Source organism: Pyxicephalus adspersus, chromosome 6, assembly GCF_032062135.1.
Source record: "Pyxicephalus adspersus chromosome 6, UCB_Pads_2.0, whole genome shotgun sequence".
Classification (NCBI taxonomy): domain Eukaryota; kingdom Metazoa; phylum Chordata; class Amphibia; order Anura; family Pyxicephalidae; genus Pyxicephalus; species Pyxicephalus adspersus.
In genome coordinates this window covers 34,000,737-34,021,869 of record NC_092863.1, presented here as the reverse complement: position 1 = coordinate 34,021,869, position 21,133 = coordinate 34,000,737, and the positions used below count along the sequence as shown (strand labels likewise).

Below are 21,133 nucleotides of genomic sequence, written 5' to 3'. Positions count from 1 at the left end.
ACCATAAGACGCACCCTCATTTTCCCCCCACTTTAGGGGGAAAAAAAGTGCGTCTTATGGTCCGAAAAATACGGTAATTTGGAGAAGAGTTTAGCATCGCTCATTGTAAATTTTTGATTTAATATAAGAATAATATAAAAGTTATCTGTGGAATTTGATAGTCACTTTGTGTTTAGGGTATGTCACAAAGGGCCATTAGTTTTTTTTAGGACCAGTTCACTCAAATATGATACATTAGAAAAAATCCCTGATACTTTTTGAATTCAATTTCATTTCATTCATTTTTTAAGTCAATACAATTCAATAAAAACACAATCAATGTGAGTTACCTAAAGCATGTGAAGGCACTCCTCATAACATGAATGAACACTTACCATTTATTTCCAACACTTGAAATCTAGCTATTTACCTGGTTGACTGGAAAGAAAAATCCCTAAAAAATATTTTAAAATGTGTAAGTATTGTGTACTTTTTTTAATGCTTTTATGTATAGCTTATATTAATATGTATGGGGGGGTGAATAAATAATTACATTTAAAGTGCGCATGTCTGTGGCTTTTCTGGAATGTTAAAAATAATGCAGATTTAACTGCACTTTTACATTTTTAGGAAGATGCAGCACCCGATCTCGCACTTGTGCTGTGAGAACAAGTGAAGGAAGAAGATGGCTGCACCCATTGTCCAGTCCACGCCAGAAAGAAGCAGGGAAAGCACGGGACCTGCTGGACTAGGCATGTAGAGGGATCGAGGTCTTTACACCTGTAAAAATAAGTATAATTTTTATTTTTGGTGAAAGGTACAATTTAAAAGTTTCCGGCATTATAGTGATGCACAAAGTGTGCTCAATGTTTTGCTCACTTTGCTTGTCCTCAGGTCAGTTGTCCCTGTGTAGCAAATATCTTATGCCAACAGTTAAGTTGCATACCACAGTATTTTGCTACCAACATACAAACCACTACATTTAATATTTTATTTTTTTAAAACCCTAAAAAAAATCCCCCCTTAGAAAAAGGAAATCAGTCATGAGAGACTAACAATGGAAGCCTATTGTTTTTGAAATTGCAGGCAGGCAGATCTTTATTCCAGAAGAAGCATGCTATGTCACTTCTACAATAAAACAAACTTACATGACATGTCAGTTCTGAATCTTTTGTTGAATACTTGTTTGCCCAAAAATTTATGAACTCAGTTACATCATTTCAGCCTGCCCAATGAAGATGGCCAAAGATCCAAAACCCAGAAATGGAACAAGAAGTAGGTCCTGGTGATGGATTGAGGGGGGGCGAGTTTCCTAAACCTAAATGTAAATAAATTCTGAACAGGTGGGTACTTTATTGTCAAAGGCTTTGTTTTTTCTGCAATAAAACAAATGTACCTTACTGTTCACAATTATTTAAAGTGGACCTATTCCCCAAAATTTTTACTTTACAGAAAAATGGTAGAAAACAGTGCGAGATCCGGTGATGTAGGCAGAAGCCAAAAGATGATGAAAGAAGATGGCGGTGTCTTGGATGAAGGCGGATTACAGGACAGCGAGGGACCCAATCCAGGCAAGCTCCACAGGGATCAAGGGATCTATGGATGTAAAGGTGAGTGAGTTTGACTTTTTTTAGTTTGCTGCTTTACGTAAACTCATCTCTCTTTGTTCCTGCATCAGCATTTTTATTTCTTGGTATGGGATTTTCAGCCATCTTAACTGGCCAGGCCAGAGTGACATAACTCTCATGCATACGCACAGGAATGACTTCATTCATGAAAGCCAGCTATGATGGGATTGAACACTGAGCTCTGCTTGCACAGCTCAGTGCATATCATAGAGAGGGCAAGTAGGTTTGTTTTATTGTAGCCTGTCCTGTCCCTGCCTACTTTCAATATTTAGAAAGTATATGGTTATTTCTGCTTTACAAGTTTGTTATTATGGTGAGGCTTTTGCTTAAAGGGTAATGTTGTCACCAAAACAAAAGCTGAGGGAAAAGTTTTAATTGGGGACAGCTGATCTAGTGACATTTGTGTAAAACCAATTTTTCTCAAGGGTTCTTGAAGCTAGATATCTAGCATTTTCATTAGGAATCGACCAATTGCAGACTCTCATGACAGATATGCTTTTAAAGAGTTATGAGAAACAAAAAACAAACCTACTACCAACACATACCTGCAGCAATTTAAGTTTTAGAATAAACACAGCTCTCTCTGGATTGGTGAGCCCCTAGATGTCCCTGGAATGTCAGTAATGTGTATAATGCAGAGCCAAGAGTACCACAGTTATTTTTAGTAAGTGCAGTACTTTAAATCTTTATTAACAATAAATACTAAACAAAGCTAGCACATACCGGCTTTATATGGGTTATAAGTGGCTTTATACTTGTTTGTGATCAATGACTAAGGGAAACTTGTACCAAGATTACATATCTTTTACATATCTGCTATCAATAAAAACTCAAAGTATGTTTTCTTTATGGTAAATGTACAATAAGAATTCATCTTGTGTACTCATTGAATATACATTCTAGTTTCCCTTGCCAGCGAATAACACTAAGTAACAAAACATTTGCCAAGCTGAAGCATGCTGTGTGGAATATTTGCCTTGCAGTTGGTATAAGTAAGCTGCTTGCTTAATAAAAATGCAAAGTATTAGGTTTCCATTGTGATGTTAAACATTTTACTTACTAAAATATGGAGGAGAGCTTAATCTCCTAAATGAGGTTTGCTAGTCTGAAATGTGACTGTGGCCTTATCACCAAGGTAACAAATTTTACACGTTAAATGCAGACTAAACAAATAAAATGAGTCCAGGTACTATTGCTATGTGGTCCCTCAAACTCCACAAAAAGCATATGGCATTATTTAGAGGATGCATATAATCATATAATATTATTTATTTAAATAATAATACCCAGTAGAGGCACAGTTTACAAAAAGAACAAAAATGTAAAGTTCACAGTGCTAAAATCTAAACATTGAACCTATAGTTTTTAAGATGTGTGTTGGAAATTATAAATTACAAATATCTTCCAACTGACTAACTTGCATAATTGTGCTACACTGTTGGAGGAAATTTGTATTCTGTTTTTGATCAAGCTTTTCTAGCTTGTGCCATAACCATTAAAACTACCAAGCAGTAAGAGAAAGTGTATCCTAGTATCAATCATCTCAATTCAATGGAGACCAGGTTTTAATCCAAAAACTTTCATGTCCTTTAAACCCTGTTTCCTAAAGTTTTTTGTGCCTTTTGACTGAAGTGATTCCAGACACAAAACTTTAAAATGTGGACCTACTCTCCCAAAACATGTTTCTCTCTCCAAATCCTTATCGAACTTGGTCCCTTCAGTAGAGATGAGAAGGAACTCAGAATAGCTTAGCACTGATCACACTAAGTTTATAGATGTCTGGCTGGGGGGCTGGGGTAAAATCTATGCGCAAATAAAGGTAACATGAAAAAATTCTTTAAATATTATTTAAACAACATTTACCTTTTCAGGGTCCAGTGATGTCTAAATAGGATGTCTTATGATGAGTGATGCAGTGTCGGCTGCTCTCAACTCCACAGTGACAGGGGCTCCACTGCTAACACACTGGCTGTATGAATGTAAACAATCATAACATGTATCTCTTCATCGTTGTTTACCTTCACTAAGCCAATCACCCAATACCCCTTATAACGACAGCAAATAAAGGATTAAAACAACCTTGTTGGTACAGTGATGTTTTTAAATTACAGCATACAGTAAAACGAAGACAGTTGATGCCAATCTTGCCTGTAGCCTATGTCACCAAACACTGATCTGACCCTAGAAATGCTCTGCCAAGTCAAGCACTGAAAACAACACTTATGGAAATGCTGATCTCTTGTGTACTCCTACAGTGCCCAGTGGTTCCTACCTCTGACCTCCACCCATTACAGGAGACAGACTATGAAACAAAAAAGGAGGAAATAAAACCAGGAAGGGACACCGATGATAGCTTGTTGAGTATTTATGTTGAGTAAGATAAATTAGAAGTATTACCTTTGTAACCAAATTTTGCAAATTCAAAAGCCTTGCATATCATGCATTGACTGAAAACCATATACTATATAATGAGTCACACAAAAGATCAAATTTAGGATAGATCTCACATAGAATTTAGGATGAACCAAACAACACTATTTATGTTTTGAAAAAAACTTGCATCAATAAGAGATTACTGTAATGTAGTAAAGCACCAGCCCTAAGAAAAAAAGTATTTGAATTTAAAACTGTATTCTCGGTGTAAAATTGTATTAAGGATTGGGAAATCCATAATAATATAATTAACAATATAATTTCTTCCAAACCCCCAGATGCACAAATGACTTCGTTTCCACAGTCTACGTCTTCCTTAAAATATACCCGCTACACCGTTGGAACTTGCACACAGCAGCCTTACCCTTTTAAAAGCAACAGAATAATCCAAAGGATCAGAGTAAAATATAGTAAACACTTTATGTTTCTATGGTAGAAGTATTTCATTTACATTGACTGGCTGATGCTGCATGACATGCATGCATACTGAATAACATGTATAAACTATACATGTTAGATGCCAACTATATAAAAAAGTGTCAGAAATAAAACAGCACATTTCAGGATCTCTAGGCACCTGACCTACACAATAAACATAGACCTTGATCTAGTTCTTACACCTTAGCTTTCAGCCACAATATGCAGTGCTGAAAGCCTCTCCATGGACTGGAAAAAGTCACAAGTTAAGGAAACTGTACCCTACAAAGAGAAGCACACTAGAATAACCCTGGACAAATAGAAAATTAGGCTTGATGGTAATGTGACTCACCCTTTGCCCAGCTTTTCACAACTTTTGGAGCTCAGGTGGTAATCATTATCGGCTGCCTCTAAGCTGCCGTCTAACAACTCTTAGATGCTGGCAGCACTCCTGTCGTGGTTTGTTCAAATAGCTGTCGTTGCCAGGAGACAGTCTAAGAGTGGATATATGCTGGGATAAAGAAGCTCTGGGATGAAGCATGCAGGTAAAAATATAGAAAATAAACTTTGCTCGGAAAGAGTCAAATTTTTGTGGCTATTACATGCCACTTAATCAGATTCTGCAGACTTTTCCATTGTAATATTTTCTGTGGATTTTCACCATCACGGGTAGAAAAAGCCTGCTGATTAAAGCTTTTTTAGACTTTACTGGTTGCATGATAATCCAAGTCATGGACTAGTTAGCAAAATTGAGATGGGAAGGATTTTTATGTAACTTGCACCTGGTCGGCAAAAACATCCCTCAGTTTTTACAGCTGTAAAAATGTGACCTGTCATTACTACAACTGTACTACCACTATTCCCGTAGGTGCTGTCAAGCCCTATGTTATGCCAGAAAACAAGAAAAAAATTAAATTAATAATATTAAACTGTATTCATAAAGCCCTGCCATATTATGAAGCACTTTACATTAAATAGGGGTTGCAAATGACAGATACAGACAATGTGCCTAATTTATTAAAGCTCTCCAAGACTAGTGAAGAAAGCCTATCATGGGAGAACCTGGGAGATCCAGCAAACTATTATTTGCAAATGTGTTTAATCCTGAAACAGATCCATTTCAGATTTGCTGGATCACCCAATTTCTCCCATGATAGTCTATAATCTCCAGTCTGACAGAGCTTTAATAAATAAAACCTAATGATACAGAAGAAGAAGCGGACCATTATCGAAAGGGCTTACAATCTAAGAGAATAAAATAAAATTGCAGAACATTTACGGGTGTTGACTGGAACAGTAGGAAAGTAGAATTTTTCATTCAGCAGTACAAACATTCCAACTGCTTCTGTTCTGTCTTTCTTGCCAAAACCATTTTGCCTAAGTGGCTTATCTATTTGATACATCAGTCTACTAGTGTTGGCTGCTAGGTTTGTATTGTACTTTGTTAAGGGTTAGTAAGGGCAGCAGGTGAACATTTTTCTTATCCACATCAACAAGCAGGCTAATATTTGCAAGTCAATAATAAAAAAAATATTATAGTCTGACACAGAACCAGCCTTTGTACTGAGCTACCCCTGTGGTTCTAACATAGAGCACTAGGAAAAAAAACTTGCTTTGTGAAGGAATTGGCAGACTGGCCACTACTCATACTTTGTCACCAGGGTGAAGTGGGCATAAGAAGACATTGCGAGGAGTGGTGCAGCATTATTGGTGAATCCTATTATGTTAACAGTAAGAAAATAAATCATCAGTCAACTACTACGATTTGGGGTTAAACAAACACCCTTCAATGTTTCTGGTGACAAAAATTAAAGATGTCTTTATACAAGAACTGCAGTTAATAAAGTTAGCAATGTTTATGTTGTTTTTTTTTTTTTTTTTTCTGGGCTCAAAGAACGTATTTAGCAGGGTGGTTGGAACCCAGACAACAGGGCACCAATGTTTAATTTTGCAGGATGTTGTGAAACCCAAGGTTGGCCCTGATCCAACAGAAAACAGAATAATATCTACACTGGGAAATGATGGTTGGAACCTATAAAACATAACTCTGATGACAATATAGCCACTACTGAGTACTGGCACAGACACCTATGGTTTGTTTTATAACCTCACCAATTATGTAAAATGACAGCTGCTTCCTGACTCCTGGTTCCCTCGGAAGAAGGGAACCAGAAGTCCCAGTACCACGTTCACACCTTTTCGTCACTACAATTTTAGTTACCTAAAACATGGGTGTGCCAAAATGATGCATGATTACTAAAAATGTCTTAGGTATGTGCAGCTCTACACTTCTATGTTGTCACTGACATTACAAATACATGACAACTAAAGCAATCCACAGCAATCATAACCCCTCTGCTTGAAAGTGATAACAAGAGACTGTTTTGTTACTTTCAAAACTTTGCTTCCAGTGTTTTACGCCAAGGCTTGCTGAGGAGAACTATTTGCAATTAGACCCATGAAATACATTATATACACAATACCTAGACATAATTTATATACATAAGTTTATCTGCACTCTCACTTTTCACTTTGTGCCCCTAACAAGTCCAACAAATACCTGTAAACCTGATTGACTGTCATGTAGTTTGCGGTGATGGTGTGTCAATGATTCTGCACCATTCTTAGATGCAATGCCTGCTTGCATCATGGTGGAATGGGAAGAGTCGCAGGGGCTGTTGATTCAGTCACAGCAAATTTCTGTGTCTATAGCTTGTCAAATCAGCATCTGGTCACACCCAATGCTGTCCACTGATTTCTGAAATGACCTGAACACTGACCCCTTTGTCAAAACCTCCCACTATGAGCTGCAGTGTTTGGGAGGGGGAAGCGGGGAAAGAAAGGGAATTGTCTCAGCCAGGTAAGGTTAAAAAAATTCTGATTTAGATTTTTTTTTTATTGAAACTTGTGCAATACATATTAACCATAGTAACTGGGTTTGGAATGTGTTTAGATGGTCAAACGGGAGCCCTTGTTTTGCCTTAAGAGCTGTACAGAGTATAATTATTGTGTGCATATACAAATAGCACTAATTGTCATATCTAAGTTTACCCTTTCCTAATTGGTTTTATTTGGCTCTGACATGTTTCTTGGAAAATCAGTTCTTTCATAACTGGTTTAAAATATTGTTATGCAACTTTTTGTGTGTTCATTATATACAGCACAGTACCCTATTTTTTTTTATTAGTATGGATATACAGGTTAAATATACTTGTACAAATCCGTGGGCTGACCCTTTTCTCACAGGTATCTACGCTTAGGCTATCAATTCTCACTTGTACACAGCTTTAAGCAGAAATCCCAAGTAGTGGCCTCTGAATACTGCCTGTGAATTGTACATTTTTGTGGGATAACAAATAACAATGGCAAACTGACAAAAAGTAACCCCTCTGGAATGAAGCATGAGGGAGGAAATTGCTGTGGAGGGCTAGGTGGCTTAAATGCCAAGCATTCTAACAGGCTGGGTAAAATGAAAGACTGCCAGATAAGCATGGCAGTCAGTCAAGCCACAAAGCCTTCACCATAGCAAAAGAACTGGAATGTTATTTTATTGAAAGCTCTGCATAGCTTGTGTACAACAAAAGAACATATCGCACAGGTGACTGATCTGTTCTCAAAACTTCTGCGGATACCATTCCAAGGATTCTGTACAGTTATATAATTCAACTTGGTTCTTGGTTATTCAAAACACAGCAGCTCTGCCCTTAAAGATTCAATACAGCAGAGGAGATTTATCAGTTTGTGGTAGATACACATGAAAACAACAAATATTCCTACACTACGTGAATATATTGATTGGCTTTTGGGGAGTTATGGCGGATAGTAAGTATTGGGACTTTCCCACTAACTGTTCTATTGGATCTCAGCCACCATATTTTTGGAAATCACAGAACACTAATTGAAATAATTCACAAAAATGATTTTTGTAAATTTTTCTGTAGCAAGAGATTCAGAAGATGTTCTTCCTACATGTTCTGTGATTTCTTGAAACATCCAACAGGTGGCTGAGATCCCATCCCACAGCCAATGAGAAAGCCCAAATACTTGATAACAACCATCATGCCCCTAGGCTGTTAGAAAGTATTTTCCATTGGCTGTTGCATGGGATCTCATCTAATGCAAATATATCTAATCCAATGGGAGTAGAAGAGGAATGTCATGGTACACACATAAATTGTACAAGGACTGGCTTTACCTTAAATCTAATCTCTAGTCTGAGTTTTCACAGCTGCTATCTAGGGATTGCACAGCCTCTATGTCTCTGGCATAGTGAGAAGAAGGGCATGAGTCCCTTAAATCCTTTTGTACAGCAAAAATAAATGCTGACTTGTTAATAGTAAAAGCATTCCCTATAGTTTTATGCGTCTAGTGCAACAAAGTGCTCGATCAATACAGTACATATATTATAGAAGGAGTGGATACAACAAAAATAAAAGGAAACACAATTAATCTTTCAGTATATAGAAAACAAGCCTTTGTATCCATTAAAACTCATTAGTGGACCATTTGTACTATCAGCTCGTAGTCATTCACATATAACTTCCAGTTCCAGGATGCAATACTCAATATATCTTGATAACAGCAAACTGATGAATACAGTGTGAAATGTGAAATAAAAGAAGAAAATATTACTTTTTGCAGGATTCAGATTTTGCAGGGAACAGATTTGCAGGATTCAAAATAATTTTTAAACAATAGCTTTTAAGACTTGTTTGTAAATACATTTTTATACTACGGAAAATGGAAAAAATACACTTTTATAATTTTCTCTTTCTGGCTATACTTGTTTTTTTTTGTGATTGATTTTTAGGTGTTTAAATAAGCAGGAAGCATTCTGAGAAATTTTGAGCTGAGCAGAAATATCATTAGCTAATTCTCATGGAAGTTTCTATATAATACTGAATGTGTGAGCGGAACTTCAAAGCTTATATTGTGCTATTTTTTCAAACATTATTGTACTGCACTTTATGCTTTGTCATTTGATCAGTTTGCAGCTGCAAGAATACCAGCACTAGGGATGGGTATCACTGTAAAAGTTTGATTCATTCACGGCTGTTTCAGATAGTATTAGAAACGAATGCTTTTTTGTTCTTGTGTGAACAGGTGCATGGCGATATTTTGTTGCATGCATGGAATTGAGAATTGAAAATGTCTGGAAACTGGGATGACCTTGATTTACATATGGGGAAGCTATGTAAATGTATTGGGTAAATGTATTCATAAATATCGTAAGAGAAATCAATGCAAAGGCAATTACTGAGGCTACCATCTCCATCAGAAAATGCCAACTCTCTGACTGTCACGTTGATTTGATATTTTCAGAACTTCCTAAGTCACTGACCTGAAACAAACTGCAGTTCAGAATGCATTTTGATGCCATTAAAGCTTTGAGGACAGTAGCAGCCAGGAAACTTGCATTTTCAGAAGGAGGCCAGCTGTGACAGCCTGCATTTTTCCCAGTATATCTGGAATTATTATTATTACTACACAATATGTATATAGCGCCGACATATTACCCAGTGGTGTACAAAGTCACATAGTTATGTCACTATCTGTCCCTCAAAGGGGCTCACAATCTAATATTCCTACCATTGTCTAATGTCATTAACACAGTCTATCGTCGATTTTGGGGGAAACCAATTAACCTAATTGCATGCAGATAGTGTCCTGGGCGAGATTCAAACCTGGGACCCAGCGCTGCAAAGACCAGACTGCATTGTTACCAAAAGGTTAGTCAAAACAGGCGTTTCTGATCTGTTTGAGTGTACTTTGTCCCAGAAGATCCAATTTAAAATGCAAATTGGTGCTCTCCATATACCATAACTTTTTCAAATGCTCTGCAAATGGTAGCCTTAAACAGCAGTAAAAAATTCTTTCAACTATGCTGAGGGGACTTTCTGTACAAGTCTGCATTAACACATTTATGATATGTTACATTATGCAGTAACTGTATAGTTTTGCAAAATGATTTACCATTTCGCATTAATGAGCAGGTCAAGTTTCAGTCCTCTAAATTTTCCTTAGGCTAAGATAAGGTCATCAGTTTGCTGCAGGTAGAAGTAGGCTTTTCCTCAGTTTCCTTCCCCTCAGTGATCAAACTGTATATTGTAACTTTGCAGCAGGGCACATAGTGAGAAGCTGCAGCAGGGTTCTATAATAGCAGTTCAGCCAGCATATCCATCCAGGAAGTAGATGGTGACCTCGGCCTGAATGAAACTGCCTTTCTGAGGGTTAAAGCATTGTCAGGAGGAGTGTTGGATGTTACACTTCCACATTAATTTTTATAAGGACTTCACAAAACCACAGTGCAAACAACAAATATCACAAATAGGATACAAAATATGAGTGACCTAAAAATGAAATAATTACTCATATTTACAGTAAAGAATAAAGTATATAAGCAGTAACTGAGTCAGTAGCTATTTTCTATGTAGTAGTCATTGTTGTAGGCAGTAGTTGGATTTTGGAGGTTCACAGATACAATACCTACCTGTAGCAAACCTGAACAACAACAAATGGGTTAATCACTACTATATACATAAGGTCTATTGCTGAAAGCTTTAGTAGTGCAAAGGTTAATGAGTGCTGGCAGGGGAAGCGGCAGTGATGCAGGACAGGCGTGTACTGATCACACACAATGACAGGAAGGACATAGGAGTCCACAAGCCCCCACTCCCTGCTGAAACATCATCCAGGATGAAGGAGGGGGAGCAGACTAAAATCTGCAGAGCATTGCATCCTATCTTTATCCACTCTGTAACATAGAGAGAAATTGAATGATACAGTGCAGGTGGTTAACATTTCTATATTCCTCTATGTGTATAAAGGATCAGAGGAGAACAGACACGCTTGGAAAACATGATTGGCAGCACACTGGTTTATCCCTAAAAACTCTTTTATCAGACAACTGAGGCTCAGCATTCTTTTTCCACATACTGAAAGGTTAAAGTACAAGTACTATTCACACATCTACATTCAGGACGCAGACAGATCCAAAACATGAGGCTGTTTTCTCTCTCCACAGTGCTGGCATATTACAAATGATGACAATTATCCCACTATTGTTCTGTTGATACCAAGCTTGGCACCCTAATAATAGTTTGCACAATCAGTGTCTGTGCCCTCCCCAGAGACAGCCTGTTGTCTGATGTTCCTTTAAACAGGAAAGAGCCCCTCCACCCTGTACCATGCTTTAATCCCTGTCATACAGAGGGCAGAGGGCAATTCCCACCTTGTAGAAGAGAAAGGGGTAGGGAAATGTTGGAAATGCTGAGAGATGCAGTCTTTTGTACCAGTCTGGCATTTCCTGAATGATATGTAATTGACAATACAAATAATGCCCATTAAAAATCAAAATATATTCATTCATCAAGTCCTATAGAAGCAAAGCAGAGGAAGAAACCATAGTACAAGATGACAAACATGTAGCAATGCATTGCTAATGGGACCAATACTGATAAAATAACCACACAAATGAACCCCTCCTGTGTACACAGTGCTTATTTAGACTGCAACGGATTCATAGTGGTTATTATAAATAAGCAGGAAGCCAGCCAAAACAAGATAAAAAAGAATAGGCTTATATACTCTCATGATAAATTCAGTTATAGTGAGATACAGAAATCTTTGATACTTTTTTATGCCTCTAGACACCCTTGGTCTGATAGGCAGCAATCACTCATCCCACTTCTCCTGACCCAGGTGACCCTGGATTTCCCTGAGCTTGTGATTGTCCAGTAAAAGGAGAAGCAGCAATGTGATGACCCAATGCAAGATTTCTCAACTGGGGTTTCTTGGTTCACTTCTTAGGGAGATGTACTGTATATCTGGTCAATGAGCCAGTCCTGTTTGTCACAAATGGGCTATAGAGTACAGCTTGACACATTCATATGTACAACCAATAGTATGCTTTAGCAAAACTACTTAGGGTAAGACTGAGGAAAAACCTTACCTACAGAATATAAGTGCCTGAGAGGGAATAAGGGAAAACTAATCATTGGTACCTTGTTCTTTTTTAATGCCAAAGAAAAACTTTTGCTCGCCAACCTTATCTAACCTACATTTTGCACATGGGAACCTCTGCAGCGATAGTTTTGCACAGTGCGCGTTTTTATACAGAATGGGTCTTGCACTTACTAATTATGCAGTGGTTTTGGATTTTACACTATACACTTATGGACTAGGCGCTTTTTAGTTGGTTTTGCATTAAGCAGTTTATACAGAGTGGGTTTTGTTTTTGCATTCAACACCTAATACAGAATGGTTTTGCACTGATTCAGAGCAGGTTTTGAATTGAGCACTTTATACAAAGTGGGTTTTGCACAGAACACGTATGAACAGCAAGTTTTGGTCTTGCACCTCTGAAGAGTGGGTTTTGTTTTTGCATTGAGCACTTTTTATAGAATGGGTTTAGCACTAAGCACTCTATGTCGAGTGAGTTTTAGTTTTACATCGAGCACTGTTTACAAAGTAAAGTGTTATTTGTGATATTGTCATTCGGATGTTTCCAAAAGTATACCATTTCATCTTATATTACCAAATATGTTCTACAATGAGTCATGGTCCAAGGTAGAGTTTTGAGAAGAGGAGGTGTGCAATAGATGTGCTATTCTTCTTCAGCAGTCCTAAGTAATTTTAATGCACTAGTACAATATTGAACACAAAAAAGTAAATTTACAATGAAATACATGAATTTTAAACAGACTGGTTTAAGTTGTTCTATTTTATGTTTTATCTGTGACAAACAACTTACAAATACAGCTTTAGCTTCAACAAAATTGAAAAGGTACTTTACTACAAATCACCTATTGAAAACTCAAAATACAGCTTTTTCTAAAAAGAAAAAAGGATCTGTTAGTAAAATAAAGTTATTTAGTGGGAGAAATTATTGCCCAGAAAAGAAAAAGTCACACAGTTGGTGAGAATGTAATAATTCCAGCATGTAAACTTTTAATGAGTAAAATGATAAAAGCAAATGCAGTGCAAGAAATAGAAAAGGTTCCACTCTCAAACACAGTTGAAGAAGTGATGACGTACAAAAACTCTGGGTGCTGAAATTAAAAAGATCTGGATGATGGATTTTAATTAAAAAAAAAACAGTTCACTCAAGAATCTTAAAAAAAAAATACCTTGCAAAAACATAAAAAGCACCTCATAAGTCAGGTGACTCATCGGAGGACAAGTTCCCAACAGAGTGTTTTAGCTGAATGAAGAATTGAAGAAGTACTTTTAAGAAAATGAGTGGCACAGATTTATGTATGCGCTTTGTGCTTCAAAGATGGTTGCAAAAATTAGCCTACTTGGCTGATATTTTGAATCACATAAATCAATTAAAGAATTTTTGGGTGAGAGACCCTTTCACTGAGCGTTTTGCTCAGTTTGTGAACTTGGCTTAGGAGAAGCAGAGCTTTGTGAACTACAGTGTGATCGTACACTCGTGTAGGTTTGCTGACCTGTTTCTGAACGAATTCTGGATTTTTGTGGTTCCTGGATTTTCTGGTCATTCTAAAAAAAAGCATGAAATGTTTTGCTGCAATGTGTGAGCAGGACTCTTCATGTTTAACATGCATGCAAAACAAGAACAGAAATTGTCTAACTTCATTTTAAGATGTGATTCATGCGTGCTTACCTAAAGTGCAGCCCAGATTTGATCATCTGAAAAAAAACAAACATGCCAAAATTTCACATAAAGAAAAGTAATTTTTATATAAATATTATTTATATTACTTTTTTGCTTGCTTCTTTGTTAGTATATCTACAGCTCAATTATCACACTAACATACCATGGGGCTTCCATTTAAAAAATTAGTTCTGAAGTTCCCTGACATCTTAAGCATTTTTTCAGGGTATCCTTTAAAGTACAAAGATGGTGAAAGTCTGACTGCCATTGTCACTCTGATTTCTCTTCCTGTTCGCATGTTTCTTGTCATAAACTGATTAGTTCCTTGTACAGTTTCTCCCTTCCAAACTTCAGCCCATCCATTAAAGTTTATAGAGTATTAAGGATGACAGATCTGCATTCATTTGTCTTTTGCACATTTATATTGATTTGTCTTTTGCACATGTAGATGATATTTTTCCTACTAAGATACAGACACAGATACAATAAAAGTGGGAAGCCCTGCCATTCCTAGTAGATCAGAAAAAATATATGGTCAAGCAAATGTTTTCCCCTCCTCCAGAGTACAGAAAGATAGGAACAAGAGTACAAAATCCCTTGTAAATGTATTAGTTTAAAGAGGAATGTTTTTTTTTCCAACAAACTTGAATTGTACTTTAAATATTTCAGTGCCCCTATAGCCAATCAATCAATAAGAGTTTGAACAAGGAGGTGTTGTAGAATGATCACTACTGTCAGTGTATGTGCAATGGTAAAACAATTTATTACCCTCTGCATGATGCCTTATCATCAATATTTTTCATTTTGACAGAGGTGCCAAAAACTGAAGAAAAAACACCTAAAACCCCAAGCACACAATGATTGTTGGTGAAGAAGAAATCAATTAGGCTTTCCTAATAAAATATAAATATATTTATTGCAGTACCCTAAGGTATGTTAAGCCAAATGTAGAGGCAAGTTGGTAGCATCTCCCTCTATTTTACCTTTAAGAAGGATGCCAAAAAACAGCAACTTATCCCCAGGCCATATCCAGCCCTTTTAATTCCTCACCTGGGTAAAATAGAGGGATATGCTGCCACATTGACACTCCATTTGGTCTCAAATATTTTAGGATGCTGCAATATCTATACATTGGTCCTGATTTATTAAAGTTCTCCAAGGCTGGAGAAAATACACTTTCACCAGTGAAGCTGGGTAATCCAGCAATCCATGAATGGATCTGGCCCAGGATTGAAAACATTTGCTAACAAATAGCTGGATTTTAGGAGAATCATTCCAGGTTTGCTCAATTACTCAGCTTCACTGATTCTCTCCAGCCTTGGAGAACTTTAATAAATCAGGGCTATTAACTCAAAATTTACATGAATTTTCTTTAATTTATAATTATGAAGTAAGACAGAGTATAAATTCAGTGTTGGCAGAGTTATGAGACTTCATCCATAAAGTGAGTCCTAAGAATCCCCACACCCATTAAAAGATCACTCCATATCGCTGTGTGCCAGATCTCCACCAACAGTCGGTATTGACTTCTAAGCTGTTGTTCTGTCACTGTGTGTACTGTTATTCACTGCACAACAACAATTTCGCTACTGGGAATAACACATGTGAAATACATGATATCGAGTGGGCTGATTCCAAATATAAACTCAGAACTTGCCTATCACGTACAGATTTTATGTTTTAGACGTGCTATAGAGTGTTCAAGTGGTCGGTAATTAGGTAATGTATTTTTACATGGGATCAGTATAACAGTTGCAGCTACTGCTATGCCTGCTGCCACCTCAGCTGAATCACGCCCCCTGGTGGCATGCATGTTCCAGCAGCAGCTGGGCATGTCAGGGCAAGTCAGTGAGCTGACGTCAGAAATAGGTATATAAGGCGAGATGGACCAAGGGTTCGTCTCTAGTGAAAAACTATCTTATTGGATAGTACAGCTAGGCCATAGTGAATCTGATTTGAGCTAAAGATGAGTAGGGGCAGCTGTGTTAATAAACTGGACAAATTTTGCTACATTTGTGGCAAATATACCTGTGTGATCAACGCAAGAACCTAACCAAGAGGGTGAGATTTGCTTACAAGTATTACTTTGGATGTGAAATTGGAGATCAGGATAATAGCTGGGCACCTCATAACCGCTGTCAAGTGTGTTATGTTGGCCTATCACAACGGTGGAATGGGAAAAGGAAGAAAATGCCTTTTGCTTTGCCTATGGTTTGGCGTGAGTCAAAAGACCATCACTTGGACTGCTACTTCTGTATGAGTAAAATTGCTGGGTTTTCGAAGAAGACCAAGTCAAAAATCATCCTGATTGTGAATCTGCTCAGAAGCCAGTGCCACATGATGCAGAGAATCCAGTGCCAGACCCTCCTACATCTGTTGTTACTGACAGTGACATGTCGTATGAGGAACAGGAGGATGATGTCGATGTTAATAAATGTTTCGAACCCCAATTTGAAGAGGGTAAGCCACATTTTTTCAGCTAATCAGATTTAGATGATCTAGTAAGGGACCTGTCTTTGTCAAAAGAAAAGTCTGAAAGGTTAGCCTCCAGGATAAAGGAGTGTAATTTGCTACAAAAAGGAACAACTTCACGCTTTTGTGATCGTCACACAAAGTTTGCAGGTTATTACAAGCTGGAAAATGACATTTGCTTCTGTACTGACGTGAGTGGCCTGATGATGGAGTTAGGTTGCGAATACATACCAGATCAGTGGAGATTGTTCATAGACTTGAGCGAAGCAAGTCTGAAATCTGTATTGCTGCATATAGGTAAAGAAAAATGTTCTACTTCTCTTTCTCATGCCAAGGGAATGAAAGAGACATACCAATCCATGGAGGTCATTTTGAAATTGATTTACTATTCAGAACAAAAGTGGAACGTTTGTGATGACTTGAAGGTGGTGGCACTCCTTCTTGGCCTGCAATTGGGATATACAAAATATTTGTGCTTTCTGTGCCTGTGGAACAGTTATGATGACAGCAACCATTACAAAGTGAAAGAATGGACTCCCAGACCTGAACACACTGTTGGCCAGTACAACATGAAGCATAAATCACTCATTGATCCACAGAAAGTTTACCTTCCGCCACTTCTTATTAAACTTGGATTATTGAAAAACTTTGTTGTTGCAATAGATGAGGTTGGTATGGGTTTTTTAGTATCTGAAGGACAAGTTTGGAAAAGTTATAACAGATGCTAAACTGAAAGCAGGAATTTATGTTGGTCCCCAATTTCGCAATTTGATGTGTGATGCCACATTCAGAGACAAACTCAACCCACTTGAACTTGCCACTTGGGATTCATTTGTGCTAGTTGCAAAAAACTTTCTGGGCAACCAGCGAACTGAAAACATGCTAACAGCATACCATCAACTTGGCTGCCGAATGTCACGTAAAATTAATTTCTTACATTCCCATCTGGATTTCTTCCCACAAAATTTGGGTGATTTGAGTGATGAACAAGAGGAGAGGTTCCAGCAGGACATTTCTGTTATGGAAACAAGATATCAAGGCCAGTGCAACACCAACATGATAGGCCACTACTGCAGGTTTCTGCAACTGGAGACAGTGGAGAGCCACAAATGCAAAAGCATGTGTGTTGAACAAGGACTCATACGAATTATGTGTAATTGTATATAATATTGCAACATAAAACTAAGTTTTTGTAATGTCATGGGACTATGAGGCAAAAGTTAGTTATGTATAGAGATTACATAGTAACTGCGGAACGAGAGAATGTAGCTAATCGTGTCTATACGCGTAATTAACTTAAGATCCTGATGCCCTAGGCAAAATAAAACTTCAGATTTATATTCAGTGTACTTGATTTAGTATAGGACACATGGATTAGACCAAGCAGACAATAGTTTTTTTTTTTGTGGTGCAGTATAATTGTAGTCAAAACTGAGAAATGGGGCCTATAAAATGGCTAGTTGGTTTAGGATCTGTAAAGAGCAATTGTAACCGTAATATAAAGCAACCACTTAATCAAAAAGTCCTAAACCCATTTTGATATGTCAGACAAAAAGAGTATGGATTCCTACAGTTTCCTAACAGTTACTCAATATGAAATGGGCATGCCATTAATTTCATGATTTACTGTACATTGTGATTTTACAATGTGAGTACACTTACTGTAGCACCATTTTTTTGTTTACTTTTACCATTTATTAAAAATGCTAGTAACCCAACGGTCAAGCTATTTCAGTATGTTCTGGTGTGTGGCCCTAGACAAGCATGCAGCTAGTGCGGTTTGACACCTAATATGCTTATCTGTTCTAGGTCAAAGTACTGTAGCCACTAGAACAGCCAGGCTACTACCATTTCCAGAAGGAGATGAGTTTCTTTGTTACTTTTGGTAAAGTTAAACTTCATCCAGATAAAGATAACCCAAATAACGCATCTTGTCTGCCATTTGTAGTCCCTATTTAATATACAGTGCTGCATAACATGTTGGCGCTATATCAATACAGTTTACTAATCTTAGTAATCAGGAATAGATAATTGATTGTTTAATAAAATGATTGTACATAACTAAAAAGACAACATTTTTCTAGGCCTTACCTGACTGTATCTTGAGGTCAGTTACTTGCAGTCTACTCTATAATTTGTACATTTAAGCATAGATAGAGAGGGGAGGAATCACAAAGAGCCAATCAGCTGTGCTGTAGCTCAAGAGACATGCTGTTTGGAAGAAAGAGCAGAGCGACAGAGGGATGAACTAATCATGTTTTTACGGTCTAGTCAGTGTGGGAAAGAAGAACTGTAAGTGAAAGTGAAATTGCAACATAGAGATCAGTTCACCTTCTCTGCTAGACAAACACAGTAAGTGTGGCAGGGCTATGAAATATCAGAACTGGATGAAGAGAATTTTAAATTATGTGGCAGGTAAAACATTTTTCATATGTGTTGACTAGTGACCAGTTTGTCTGAAGTTCTTCTTTATTCCTGTGTTTACTTTGTATTTCTCTTTTTTAAAGAAGCGATCATGGCAGGCACTGCAGATGTAGGCTCTGGGTCCGTTATCCGAACTCAGCCTTCACTATATGGTAAATCAATGAAAGTAGGTCCAGGTTGTAGTGTAGTGTTCTGCAGCCTGCACTGGTATCCTCAGAGGTTCTCTTTAATAGACAGGCTTGCATGTAACCACTGCAGTGCTTCACCAGCTCACTGGCCTAAAAGGGGCTGGTTTTTCCTATCAAATGACCATAGGGGAGATTGAAGCAGTCTAAAATTCACTAAACCTCTGATGCTGGACATTTATTCATTCATACTTATGTGTTGGTGATGACACATAAAAACAGTAAACACAGGTAGAAAAAAAAAACACACACAAACAAACAAAACCTAAAAAAACTTTTCAACTAGGTGCCCAAGTCATTACTATGTGCCCTGAGTGGAACTCATGGTGCCCCATGGAGCTCCTACTGCAAAAAGAACTCCAAGATTGGTAGAGATGTTGGCCACATGACTGATACAAGACTAGAATAATGGACATTTGCAAAGAACACCGTTTTGTTTTAGAAATTTTCCAACATCCCTTATTTTTTATTTTCTTCTTGAGCACTATGGCTGGTGCTTTAAAAATGGTAACAGCCAAAACAAAACTGTCCACAAAAGAAAACCATGACTCATAAAGGACAAGTTCATTTTATTTAAAAAAAAATAATTTAGGATTTATATACAGAATAACAATATAGAAAAAGTCATCCCATTGTCTACCATATTCTCCCCTAATACACATTAACCCCCACGTTACAGGCCTCTGTGTGCCCTCGACTGTCATAGTACAGTTACCGCTGTTCTTATATTCATTAGCAGATGGAGCAGAGCAAAGCATTCTGGGAGGCTTCTCAGGTCTCAGGGAGTGGAACGACTTTAATTAGTGACAATTCCAGCAGTGAAAGAATAGAAAAGCAAGCTCCCATTGAGAAGAGATTGAATTAGAAAAGTCAGGACAGAGGTGGCTAAGAGCTTTTCTGCAGTTTAAGCTGGAGTGACAGAACTGCTCATACTAGTTAGACAACAGAAGCATTATTTTATATTAAATATGGTTAATTATGGGTCAATTTCTTTTTACAGAACATGGACATTAAAAAAACACTGTGATTTTTATTCCTATATACCACTTAGGAAAAATACAGAAAGAAAACTTAAACAGGTTTATTTTCACATCCATTAATGCAAATGGCACGGAATGTTTTGTGACTTTGTGCCAATGCCAGAAGCAAGAGGTGGTTGCTTCTATCATGCATGAATTATTTTCAGGAACCTGTCACACAGGAAGATACCTGTGTAAGAAGCCTCAGACAAGTGCTGCCATTTCGAAGTATATATACTGGCTTCAAGGCAGTAAAGTCTGAGCTATTCAGCTTCTCTGTGAACAATGTCGCTGGCCCAGAAGTTAGCATCCCTGAAGTCTGGCAGCTCCGTTTCGGTAACAAATACCCTCGAACCATAATTACATAAATAACTCTAGACAGTTCCCCTTAGATTACAAGTAATTTTCCCAGATTTTCATTGCCTGGAGGTATTAGGTGGTTAACCAGTTGTCACCCCAAGACAACATAGCGTTGTACCTGGTTTAAACAACAGATGTCTAGGGCCTCAAAGAGTTAACTGCACTTACAGAGGCTTTAAATGATCCCAGCCTTCTCTGATGAAGTGGTTTTAATCTGTGGTAACATAACACCTACAGTTCCTTATTGCCTCACTACAACAGCTGACCTTTTCAAGAATTCCTTCTGTCTTACAAAGGGTTAAAAATAGATACCAGAGAGGCCCTATATTCTGTCTTCTTTAAAGCAGCGACTGGTTTTACCTCATTCCAAAGGCCTGTGGCTGTCAGGTGTGGGGCAGATGATGTTTCTGACACCCTCACGTAAAGTTCTCCGTCTCAAGCCGCCTCTTCACCCTCTCTGTGCCCCTTCTTCGTACGCAGGTAGAAGCTGAGCTTTCACTCATCTGGTAATCTGAAGAAAGAGGTGCTGACTGGTCAACCACAGAACTCAATGGCAGGTAATAAAAATCATAATGCATGAAATGGAAACATAAGGAA

At 37.7% G+C, this 21,133-nt stretch overlaps 1 protein-coding gene and 1 long non-coding RNA gene across 6 annotated transcripts in view; one reads left to right on the top strand and one right to left on the bottom strand.

Annotated features, from left to right (window-relative positions):
- The window catches only part of LOC140333491 (uncharacterized), a 127,921-nt gene that overhangs the window by 94,451 nt on the left and 12,337 nt on the right, over positions 1-21,133 (bottom strand). For 3 of the 5 annotated variants that reach the window (XR_011921373.1, XR_011921375.1, XR_011921374.1), the window contains exons 2-4: positions 20,897-21,047; positions 14,086-14,111; positions 13,910-13,961 (exon numbers count right to left, since the gene is read on the bottom strand). This is a non-coding gene — a long non-coding RNA (uncharacterized lncRNA). Of the gene's footprint in view, positions 1-443; positions 760-3,470; positions 3,577-13,909; positions 13,962-14,085; positions 14,112-20,896; positions 21,048-21,133 lie in introns of those variants that run through there. The other 2 variants (XR_011921376.1, XR_011921372.1) reach the window with 1 other exon arrangement.
- The window catches only part of ADCY4 (adenylate cyclase 4), a 66,228-nt gene continuing 65,997 nt past the window's right edge, over positions 20,903-21,133 (top strand). The window contains exon 1 of the mRNA XM_072415157.1: positions 20,903-21,093. The gene's annotated coding sequence lies outside the window, so the exon portion shown is untranslated. The remainder of the gene's footprint in view (positions 21,094-21,133) is intronic.